The sequence below is a fragment of the Lagopus leucura genome, unplaced genomic scaffold, assembly GCF_019238085.1.
Source record: "Lagopus leucura isolate 7727_CA_CO unplaced genomic scaffold, USGS_WTPT01 Super-Scaffold_100022, whole genome shotgun sequence".
Taxonomy (NCBI): Eukaryota; Metazoa; Chordata; class Aves; order Galliformes; family Phasianidae; genus Lagopus; species Lagopus leucura.
The window spans coordinates 8,823,866-8,835,970 of NW_024962275.1; the positions used below are offsets into that span (position 1 = coordinate 8,823,866).

The window sequence follows — 12,105 nt, forward strand, 5'->3', positions numbered from 1 at the left end:
AAAAAGACCCAAATAAGAAAAAAAACAAATGATTGTTCTGCACTCAGAGAGCAGACTGAGCCAAAGCAGTGATACAGATAGAGCCATGGAACAAACTAGAGCAAGGGAGAGGAGAATGAGAGCTCCAGGGGTTTTGGTGATGGCAATTACTTTTTGCCCGTCAGTCAACAGATTCCTGCTTCTAGGGTGTTTGCAGACAGCAGCCTGAGAGCGTTTTGTTTAAAGCTGCCATTGCTCATGGCCAGCGTTTGGTTCAGTTTCTCGGTTATGTTCAGTTGGTCGGCACACGTGGGTTTTTGCTTTAAGTGTGGATTGAAAGATGCTTGCCTGTGCTGGAATGTAGTTTTCATGGATGTATTTGGAACTTTTTCAGCTACTTTGGAGAGAGAAAGCGGTCACTCCACCATTAATTACCTTCTCTTGGACTGGGAGGACAGTAAGCCCCAAGCACTGGGTTCCCAAGCAAGTTTCTGCGTAAGGAACCAGCGATTAAACAGGCGTTGGTAAGTGTTCTTCTGCAGCACTGAAATGCAGCAGTGTTTCAGTATGGCAGGTGCTCCCATCCTCAGCCTTCCTATCCATTTCCTCACTGCAGGCTCTCCAGCCAACAGCAGCAGCAGTAAGCAAGGACAAACCCTTGAATGCAAATCCCGGCGTCCCGTCTGGAAGTGCTCCAGCTGTGGGGAGCTCTGCTGCTGCCTCCAGTCCTCCTGCCCTCAGGGTGACGTCCTCGCACAGCTGTCCCCATCCCGTTGGCACTGGGGATTCTGCAGCTCCATCCGCAGCCTCACTTCACGCTCCTGGAACAGCCGCTGGCCGTGGACTTCGGGGCTTCCGGGCCCTGCGAGCCCTGCTGCAGCAAATCCTTCCAGCACCGCTCTGCTTGCTGTCGCTGCTCCCAAGGCAGCTACGGAACCTTGTCAGGTGCAAGCAGTGCTTTGGCCGCACCGACAGCTGGTGCCTCTGCGCACAGCGCCGCGTCCGCACCTCCTGCATCCCCACACAGCATCAGGGCAGTCACACACACCGAGGAGTGAATTAACAGCCGCAGAGAAGAAGCAGTTGAGAGCCAAGAAGATCACACTAGGAAAGGTCCTTCTGAAGCCACCACCAGCAGACCTTATACAAGATAAGGATTTAAATTAATTCTGAAGCTCTGTGCCATAATTCAACAGCATCCGGGCTGCCTGTGAAGCTCTGTGCCTTAACTCAACAGCATTTGGGCTGACTCTGCAGCAGTTAATTATATTTTTTAAACACGTGAAACTTGTAGTAGTTTGACCTCATTACTACAGGATTACTAATTAAGTTTTCTGCAGTGCAACTCAATACAACACAGTGCAGAGAAGTTCAGGTTTTGGTATCAAGGAGGCTAATTTTGGATTTCATGGGAAAGGACCAAACACAGGATCACCACAGGTCTGGCACAGCACAAACAAACCTGTTGCCACGTGCATGTGAACAAATGAGGACATTTCTGTTTGTATTTGGTGTTTTTTTTTTTTTTTCCACGCACTGCTTCAGAAATGGCTAGCTTAACTGCTTGCACTCATGCTCATTTTGATATGCCCAACAAGCTTTGTCTGGCACCAATCTGTAAACCATTAACAGCCTGAACTACAAAAAAAGGGGGCTCCTGTGTTTCAAGGAGGTGAAGAACCCACTGACTGAGCTTCAAACCACATTCGTGTGCCTGTGAGAAGAACTGTTCCGTGGCGTGTGAAGTTCTCTGGGAAAAGTCCTTTACAACCATTTCCATCTCTGTGCTGAAGGCACTCAGATTCCTTAATGCCTGTCAAGCAGCCTCCTGAAAGAGAAAAGACAGAGCATCTTCAGGGTCAGCTCTCTCCCATTCCTTTCTGCAGACTCCAGGCCCGGAGAAGTTTTAGAGTCATGCGGCTGAAAGAAGTGGTGATTTGTTACACAGCATACTCTGATTTTGCACAGACTGTTTTCTCTGTTCTGCCATGGTGTTGTGAGACTGTGAGCACATTGGATGGCCTTCATCCCACCTAACCTCCAACTGAACTGAAAATTGGATGATCATGTCATCAGGTATCAGAAAACGTTAGCCTATAGCTAGGCCGATTTTAAAGAATGGTGGAGGTCAATATAAAAACCACATTCTGTCAATTCAATTGGCTTCAGGAAGTTTTTAACACTAAAGAAAAGCTATTTTCTAAGTACCAGTGTCACGCTGAGTTTAGCAGAAATTCAGTTCACAGACTGATGCTCTGTTTCCTCAGTTTGATTTTCCACCCAGGAATGAGACTAATGCAGCTCTCTGAGCTCAACTTGAACTGCCTGCATTTGTTCACGATCATTCTTCAGTCATTGTTTTTCAGCTCTATCTACCCCTAGTGGCTGACATCAACTGATGTGGTGAATAAATTCTTCTGCAGCCCTTGAAAGCAGGAAATACTCCAGTGTTTTGCAGAAACCACTGGAGAAGTTTTAGCTTGAACTGAAAATTCTGCTAGGGAAGGATGCTCTGCCACAAACAGAAGCATTATCAAAAGATATGGACAGATGTTGACATCTTCTCCTGTGACTTGTAAGGCATGCAAACCTGTCTCACAGAGTATTACCAATTTAGCAGTCTTGACCCATATTTATTCAAATAAATGGTGGATATAAAAGCCTTGGAAGAGACCAGTATGAAAGGAGAGGAACAGAATGCCTCTCAGATTGATTTCATCACATGTGCTTCTAACAGCATGCTGCACACACTGATCTTGCTGCCTGCTGTGATTAGGATCAACATTTATTTTCTATTTACTGCATTTGTATAGCCAATTTTCTTTTACGGTGGAGGAGAATTTTGATTTACATGAGTCGGCTCACAGTCAGCACTGAAAGGGTGATGCTCTCAATAGCTGTAGCTGTAACTCACTGAAGGCACAGCAGACTCACATATGCAGAACTGGGTATTTCCCGTGCCTTAGAATACAGAACCAAAGCAAGATAGATAATTAAAAAATGGCTTTTACAAAAGCATGTGTGCTAGTGCTGAATGAATCTCACTATTAGTATCAAATGTCTTTGATAAAGAAAAAAACCCACAAAACTAAACTAAAAAGAGGGAGACTCAATTCCACTGAAATCAGACCAAGAATCCCACACCTAGCTGCAATGGGCCACGTACTTGCAGGTATTTCCTGTCTTCTTTTGAGAACCAACTCTACAAACCTGTTCTCCATACCAATGCACAGACTAAGAGTATCCTAAGCCAGCTATCTGCGGAAGTGTTACTGAAATCTGCACAGCCACACAGGACAAAAAACAAGGGCCATCCAATGTAATGAAGGCTGTGATAACAGAGCCACGTGGCTTTGAGTTGCAGTAAAAGTGAATGCTTCTTCACGCAGGCTGCAGCTGGCTGCATTATCCTCTAACATAACTGTCAGCTCAGTGCAATGCCCAGATTCAGCAGCAGCAAGAATGAGGCCATGAAGAGGAGGAGAGCAGCCGAGTCTGCAGCTGGGGGTCTGGGAGGAGCTCACTGAGCTCTCCCCATTTTCCAGAGCTGAAGATCTTGCTCCACGGCTTGATTTAGAAAAGGACTGGGTAATTTTTAGGACAGTTAGTTATAATTACAGCTCAGGCGTCTCATATAAGATCAAGAACTAATTATCATGCTTTAGTGAGCACACCAACTGCTTGCAAAGTCTTGGAAGGCTTTTGGAGTAACACTGAAGAACTGGTTATGAAAGTTGCCTCAGAAGGACAGTCCTCCACTGGAGCCAGGATATCAGCTTAGCAAACAGCCTGATCCCTGACAGCATCTCTTCTGCATTCAGTAATACTGCTCCTCTAAGCAGGTTAAACTGATCAGATAAAAGTTACTTTACAAGGGCACCTAGTTTGGAACAGAGGAAAGTTTCATTTCAAAGGCTGTACTGCTGCAACAGGCAGTTTCTAAGGTAGGTCTTGCATTGAATGAGAAATGTTCTGGTACCACAGCTGGGTCACAGTCACATTGTATTGTCTGCACATTGATTACATGCAGATGACATATATATATTTTTGCCACGCTCCTCTTGAAGATATTAAAGCACAACCACATTCCTGAGGCTGCTCATACGTACCTCGCTCTCTTCCTCAGCAATTCCAGTTGTCTCCTTATCCCCTGCCCTGATACTCTCCTGTACAAAGAGGAAATATGGTCACCATCTTACTCATGCTGAGGGAATGACTGCAGGGAAATTGGCATTAATCAAGCTCAGTGGAAGAATGGCATGTATGGGATGCGATGAAATGAATGGTGGGAACTAAATGGGACAGCACACAGGGAGTGGAAAGATTCTCGCTGCTATATATCTGAAATAAAGGTAGCTATAAGATAACAACAGAACAAAAACAGCAAAAAACCACGAGAAATAAAGCCTGTTAATTACATAATGATCACCACACTGGAAGAGCTAGTGTCAATTTTATGTACCTTTGCTATCAGTATTCTCATAATAGCACCATACTGGATGAATGTTTTTATTAAGCAACGGCCCAGAACATTGCTGACCTTACAGTTTTCCAGCTACCTCACATTTCTCCCACCCAAGACTCAGAATGTTCCCATCATAACCTGCTGCTGCCCCTGCAACTCACCAGTTTGCAGGAAAACTTTGTGGAACACTTCTTCCACACACGTTGGGCTGAAACACACGGCAGGGGATTGTTCAAAGAGGTGGGTCACAAAGCTCACCAGGTTTTGCAGAATCACTTTCCTCCACGTCCACACTCAGCTGCACATGCAGTGGGTGCCTGACATTTAAAACAGCAGACATTGTCAGTGGCTCTAAATCTGGCACCCATGAAGATGCCCAAGGGATCAATTGCTCTGAACAGTGATGCTCTCCACCCCAAACAATACTTCTTACAGCACAGATGGGATCTAACACAAGGTCCTTTCTTACAGAAGCTGCAAAACTGCACGAGTTCCAGGTTTGGAAGAGGAAAAAACGTACAATTTCCTAAACTCTGTGGGACAGTTGTGCTCCTGCTGGTTTCCAATTCTACTGTAGCATTTTGGGATTCAGCAACATCCCTTCTGCTTGAGCTTGGATTCAGTTCTGGCTATTGCTCAGCCTGCATCAAGAGGTTCAGGTCCAGTTTAGGTCAACAAACAGTCAAGATGGCTGTAATTCATGTCTCGTTTGGAAGACTTGGAAGTGCTTTTCTCTTCTGCTCAGCCTTGGCTTCCTGCAGATTGCAGAATATTTCTAAAAATGCTTTTCAGAGGAAAAGTAAATCTAAGCCCCCTTATAGAAATCTCTTTCGCTAATAAATGTTGAGGCTGCTCTGCAAACATACATATGTCAGAGTTTTCAAAAGCCCTGTAAGGGTGAAGACAAGTCATGCAGATCTGTGTGAGTGCAGGTAGAGCAGATCGCCATCTTCAGCACTTGTGATCAGACCTCAGTGCTCAGCCTCCAGCTCACTGCCTCCACACACCTGCCACACCAAAATTCCTGCACGTTTCATCTGAAATGCTTGCATGTTATCTTGTTTAATAAAAGGATGCTGAGTTAATCCAAACTTCACTTCACTCGTGTTTTCTAAGCTCATCTTCCTGCAGTCACCTCATAAGACCCAGACCTGCCCAGATGCCAGGGCAAGGCAGCTGCTGACAGCAGTGTTACCATGCAAACCCCTCACAGCTTCATCCTGCTAAAACTGCAGTGTGACATCACCTTTTCTTTTATACATACAGGATTAATTCTTCTTTCAAGCTGCCAAACCATGCTGGGAAGACCTGATTTCTACATTAATTTTAAAACAGACTGTAGAGGGTCTTGAACAGAAAAAAATCCCACGAGCTTCAATGAACTTCAAAATATAATTATTTTTACTCTAGCAAAGCATGCATGCTTGCTACAGCATGTTGCTCTTTTTTTTTTTTTTTTAACAGGAGAGGTAAACAAATATTTCCATTGCCTCATAAAAGTCTGATGGCAATGGCAAGTTGGTACAGAAACAGGAGATGGACACGGGGGACAGATCACTCACTGCAGCCTGCTCTGTTGGCTCATCTGGCTCAGCAGGGATGGCCTCCTTTCCCACAGCAGCAGCAGCAGGGGTTTCCTCCACCTTGACTTCCCCAGGTGGAGCTTCTTCAGCCTCAGGCTTTTGTTTTACTGATTTCTAAGGAAACAGTGAAAAATTTGTTGAGGAGCTCATGATGGTAGGGAGGGAAGAAGGGAATGGGAGCTCTGCCTGGCACTGCAGTGCTGCTGCACTCCTAGCAGACTCAGTGCCAATGGCTTTGCCAGGAAGAGGACAGCCTTACATTACTAATGATCATCTACAGAGCATCTTCATTCTCAGCGTCCTGTACAGAAACTGAGTCAGCCCTACATCCCTCCCTTGCAAGGACAGAGAGTGCTGGCTTCCTGAGTTATTGAAAGCAGCAGCAGAAATGGGGGAGAAGTACCCAGTTTGCTCAGAAATGCTCTAGAAAGTGAGGGCAAAGTGAGGAGAGTCCCAAATTATGATTTCAAACAGGATTTTTTAAAATTATCCCCTATCCCCCTAATTCCACTGGTTCTCAGACAAAAAGATCCCTTCTCTGTTGAAGGTAAGAAACATGTTGCAGACTCTGTTTTCACATAGGCAAGTACTAACTGCATGAATTCTGACACTGAACATCATAGAATCATAGAATGGCTTGAATTGGAAGGGACCTAAAGACCATTCAGTTCTAATCCCCCTGCTATGGGCCACCCATTAGATCAGGATGATCAGGACCAGAGGCACCCAGAGCTTCTCCAGGCAGCCTGTTCCAGTACCTCACCACCTTCTGAGTGAAAAAAAAGTCATCCCTAGTTTCTTTTAATGCTTATTGCATCCTGAGACCTCAATCACCTGCAAAGCTTCCGTTTATCGGCCACGCTTCTTCTGCAATGCTTACCCTCTAAAATTCTGGCCTATGCTTATTCTTTAGGAAGCGTATCTGGTAAACATCACCAGTCCTGCACGATGTTTGGTCCTGCAGCAAAACAGCTCCCAGCAAAAGTGCTATTTCTGCTGGGGACAAAGCCTTGCAAACACACACAGCTAAAGGAGAGAGCTGCAAGCTGTGCTCAGCATATTCCATCACTCAGCCAGACTAAATAACCCCAGTAGATCGATTTGCCATGAACACATTGCTCAGCATAACATGAACCCCAAAAGCTATCCAGCTGCTTTGCAGTTGATAAGATGCAGCTGCTCAGAAGGCCTTCTGTAATGAAGAGACATCTCTGAAATTCTTCAAAATACGAAAATCTGCTCCCTGACATTTTTCAGAAAACAACAACAAAACAAAACCAAACAGAAAAACCCACAACCACACCAAAACGTGTCCTTTCCATTCCTTCCTCATCTATTCCTTTAGCAGGCTTGTTTTTAATGAGGTATAGAGAAATCTGCCCAAGCACCACCTTCAGGATTTGGCAAAGAATAAAGAAACCACGCTGTGCAGAAGTCTGTCCTGTGTGATAATACCAGTTCCAAGGACTTTCACAAAGAAAAAACATGACTGTAATGAGAAACAAAAGGCAGATTTGTCCCAGGTCAGATGGCTAATGAGTTTCCTGGGGCTTAACACTGGAAGGAACTTTCAGGCTTAAAATCAGAGGTAATGTGTTTGTTACAATGCAGATTGCACTGATGTGCTCTGAGTCACTTGTGCACAAGCAGTCTTTAGGCTACTTGCCATCTGAACTACAAACACAAATACTCAGAATGCTCTCACGGTGCTCAGTGACCAAAGGTACATCAACAAACAGAATCACTCTTTTGCTCTCAGTAACAGCAGCGTTCAACCAGCAATGCTGCCACTCCATATCCTTCATTCAGGCTAACTGGGGGCAGCAAGAGGAACCCAGAAACCACCAAAGTATGATCGCTTTCAACAGTATTCCCCCCCTTAAAAGATGCTACCTACTAAAAAATGGAAGATAGATAAAGCTGCAGTGATATGAGAGGTATGTGTACCGACAGCACATGTGAGCACTTCCTTGCTGTCCATTGCACCAAAGCACTCATTCTTGCTTTTCTTAAGTGCAATAAATAAGTAAACTGTACCTTCAAAAATTATCAGTATCTAGGCATCCTGTTTTTCCTTTTTTGCAGTGCTATCCTAGTGAAAGACTTTCAGAAAGTAAAGATTTACAGCTGCAATGCTATAACCCACCTATTCTTTCAGGTCAAGATTTAATGAATTAGAGGATGGAAAACACCCATGTTTTTGTACAAAGGAGCAAATATTTTTGTACAAAGCAAAAAACAGTACCCTTTTTTTTTTACACACCATTTAGAAAAGAAGCAAAATCCACCACTTACCAGAGTCTCTGTCACATTCTCATTTGATTGCACTGTAAATGCGGTGGTATCCTACCTATAGAAAATAAAAACAACGCAGCAACAATATTTGTCATGGGATGTATCCAGTAAAGACCTGATTTTTTATGGTTTACTCAGGCATAACCATCAATAGCTGAGCTTGGATGGAAAATCGATAACCTAAATAGGCATGAATATTAATATTAAAGACCTTCCTTTTTCAAGAGTGTGCCACGACTCTAAAATGTTTCAAGTTGTTCAAACAGGTGAAGAATCCTTCACTGAATAGAAGTGAATTGCAAGGACTTCGCTTCAGGCACACTGCACTTCTGAACAGCGAATGCCAGAAGTTTATTTTGCCAGACTGCACTGCACAGGGAGCGCAGAGCTCAGAGCTCCTTACACATCCTCTGGACTCTGGGCTTTTATTTGCACAGCACACACTGCTAAGGAATTAGAGAGGTGAAGCTTCGCATGCATTCATAAGGCACAGAAGCTGAGAACAAATTTTCCAACATCTTATTCAGAAACAATTCATTTGGAAAATGCTTTTGTTTGTTCCTGTGAGGGTGGGAAGGATCAAATTTTTATTTCACCCCCAGGTGAACACTTTCCCTTAGAGAAAGTGGTGGCAGCTTTGTATTTTGGCCCTTCCTTCTGAATACTTTACTAATGTAAAAGGCCTGGAGCAAAATTAATAAGCACTGAAAGACTCGTTTTCAGCCTTGCAGCTTTTTTGTGTGCATATCTAAAAAGCAGTGTGCAGAGCATGCTGTGGGTAAGCCAGCCTCTGAAAGGCTGCTAGAATTTAAGAAGGCCCCAGATTACCTGCATTATCACTTGGGATGGGGGCCCTGGGGTTTGAGAGCGTAAGCGTGCACTGAACTGCTGCAGTGCCTCATGCAGATCCTCAGCATTATCACAGCAGTAAATAAACAACTCAGATTTAACTCCCAGACTAAAACATGTGTTAGGTGAAAACAACATTGCAGAAACAAATAAAGCTCATTTCATGTATAAATGCATAAATACACAGAGGCACTGAACAGGTGTGAAAGCTGTGAGGAAGCCGTGCTTCACAGGCTTTTGAGATTGTTAGAAAAATCCAAAAAAAGACAGCAAGAAAAGTACTAATCCAGTTCTTTCATATGGAAAATAAGAAGACAGTCCTGCTAAGCTAGTGGGAGTTTTCCAATTAAATTCAGATAGGCCAAGAGTGCCAAGAATATCAGCAACCTTCTAGGAGCATCCAGGAAGGCTTTCTGAGGGCAGACAAGTTCAGGATTTGTGTCAGCAAGACATTATTGTGCAGCTGGTCTGCAGAGCAGAGTTTCAAAACTGTGCAACCAGTCTTAATCTCTTCCCAGCAAAACAGGAAAAACCTCTCAAAACTTGCTTGTTTCTAACCTGTGCAAATCCATTAAATGCCGTGCTGGATGCCCAAGTAGAAGTGAAGATCAGAACAAGTCATCACTTGTTACTAAATGAGAACACGGATAAAAGATTTCTATTTGCAAAATCAAAATAGGCCAGACATAAAACAAAAGAAATAACAAAAGGAAGGGCAAGGCAGAAAGATACTTGATAACAGTGCTATTCAATAAAAGATTTCACAGGCTTAAAGAGAACACTAAAATGAATAAAAAAAGCGCAGTGACTTCAGTATTTTTATAAAAAGAAAAAACTGGAGATGCATTTTAAATTATACATACAAAGTACAAAAGCTGTGAGACACCGCATGCCTTCACAGCGTGAAGCTTCATTCACCTTCCTGAAATGCATTTCTGCCAGCCTGCTTCATTACACGGCTGAAGGGCACCACACTACAAACAGCTGCGTGACAATTTTTCAAAGAACAATTGCAAGGGCTTAGGAGGGGTAGCGGGAAACACACAGATGAGTTGGCTTTAAACGACAAGGTTATGCTTGACCTAAGGAACTCTTTGTCTAGACTAGGCTATACGCTGGGGTAGGTACCTCTGCTTTATCAGCCTCCATTTCCTGGTACAACAATCCATATCTCCGGTTAGCAATTTCATCTTCAGATAAATCTGAGCTGTTAGGCCTGGCAGTGCACTGCCAGCAGCTGATCTGGCCGTCCAGGATGCTGGCACTACAGATGCTTCATTGCCAAATGCAGCAATGGGGTGTTTTGGGGAAAAGCCAACCCACGGGTATTTTTGGCACATCCATACCACAGCACCACAGGCCAGCAGCAGCGCAGACAGCAGCACAGCTGAGAACAGCACCATGGCTGCGACGTGGTGCTTCCACACAGATTTGTGAACAGCAGCCTCTGTGCTTTTCCCGCATTCATGCCTGGAAGAAACGAGACAATGTCCCACGGTCCCTTCACCTGCGCTGCAGATGATCTCCCAGTGTGCTCCACGGACCCAAGAGATTTTCATTAGCGGTGCCTCTGTCTCTGTGCCTAAGCACCAGGGCTTCCACCTCTCGCTGGGTGGGGAGAGGCTGCACAGGCACAACCCTCTGGGCCGAGGCTGTGCCCTGGGATCTGGGCTTTGTCTGTGGGGACATTGCAGAGCAGAATCCCTCACACTTTCCCCACTGTGCATGTCCCACAGGACACCCTGCACGCTGGAGGTCGGGCTCCAGCCAGCGCAGGGCACAGCTGGAGCCAGCCCAGGGGAGAAACACTCCAGCAGGTTCCTACCACACAGGACCCCCCTGAGCAGCTGATCCCAAGGGGAGCTGAGCAGCGTCACACAGGTCTGCAAGTACTTTCTCTGGCACGCCGCTGGAACAACTCTCCACACCCCACTGAGGTCAGCCATTTTCAGAGCCATCCCTGGCTTCTTTTACACGTGCTCTGTGCCCACGCGCTGGTTTGGCTGCTGAGCTGGTGTGCAAGGGCAGGCAGCAAGAGCCTGCAGGCACACAGTGACTCTGGTGAATGATGCTGGCTGAGCGCAGCACAGAAATTACCTGGCATGTCAGTTGTTGGTGCTGCCTGCGTTCCAATGTCCGAGACCAGCAGTGTGGGACGGCTGCCTTCCTGCAGTGCATCCTGCTTAGTTTCTTGTTGAGTTCCTTTAGAAAGAAAGCAGGACAGTAGGAATGGATGTGATGTGCTCTCATCGGGAACTGAGCTACTCCAATCCTTAGCTCAGGCAAAGCCTGCTGCTCCCAGCCCCCCACATCCACTGCCACCCCCTCCGTTGCCCAAGGACATTTGGGACCTCCCAGGAACTGGAGGGTGCCGACCCTCTCATGCCTCCTCAGCTCCTATATAAGGCCCTCACATCTTGTGCTGTGAACGTCACCAACCACCACAGCCAGCTATCTGCAGGCTGTGACATCATCACCCTGCGCCGCGAGACCGAGACAGCCATGCGGAAGCGGTGCGGGGCCGCGCGCTGCCTCAACGCCGCAGGGCAGCCCCGGGCTCCGAGCGCCGCCTCAGTTTCAGCTTCTACAAGTGGGTGTTTGGGGGGGCACCAGGGCGGGGGCCGCTCTGCGTTGGCCCCGTGGGGCCTCTGTGGTGCTCAGGGCCTGTGCTCGGTGTGGGGAGATGCGCTGTGTCATCCCGCCCCCAATCCAGGGTACATCGCTGCCTCGTTCCCCTCCACGGTTCGGCCAGTCCCTCTTTCTGACCCCCAGGGTCACACTCTCCCCACGATCCTCCCCAACACTGACCTTTAGAGCCCCCCCCCAACTCCAGTTCCCCCATTCCTTTTCGACCCCCCCCCCGTCTCTCCCCCAGTTCTCCATTTTTACCCTCAGGGTCCCTTCCCCACCCTCACCTCATCCCTCCCCTCCTTA

The 12,105-nt window shown here is 46.2% G+C and overlaps 1 long non-coding RNA gene across 2 annotated transcripts; it reads right to left on the reverse strand.

Moving 5' to 3' along the window:
- Positions 1–6: 6 nt before the first annotated feature.
- Positions 7–11,611, reverse strand: LOC122184413. 2 transcript variants are annotated; one of them, XR_006180547.1, is made up of 7 exons: positions 11,586–11,611; positions 11,269–11,373; positions 8,323–8,377; positions 6,007–6,141; positions 4,606–4,761; positions 4,089–4,145; positions 7–1,807 (listed from the first exon to the last, which is right to left on the reverse strand). It is a non-coding gene; the product is annotated as an uncharacterized LOC122184413 (long non-coding RNA). The 2 variants fall into 2 exon arrangements; XR_006180546.1 differs by lacking the exon at positions 11,586–11,611 and having other exon boundaries at positions 11,269–11,555.
- Positions 11,612–12,105: the final 494 nt, after the last annotated feature.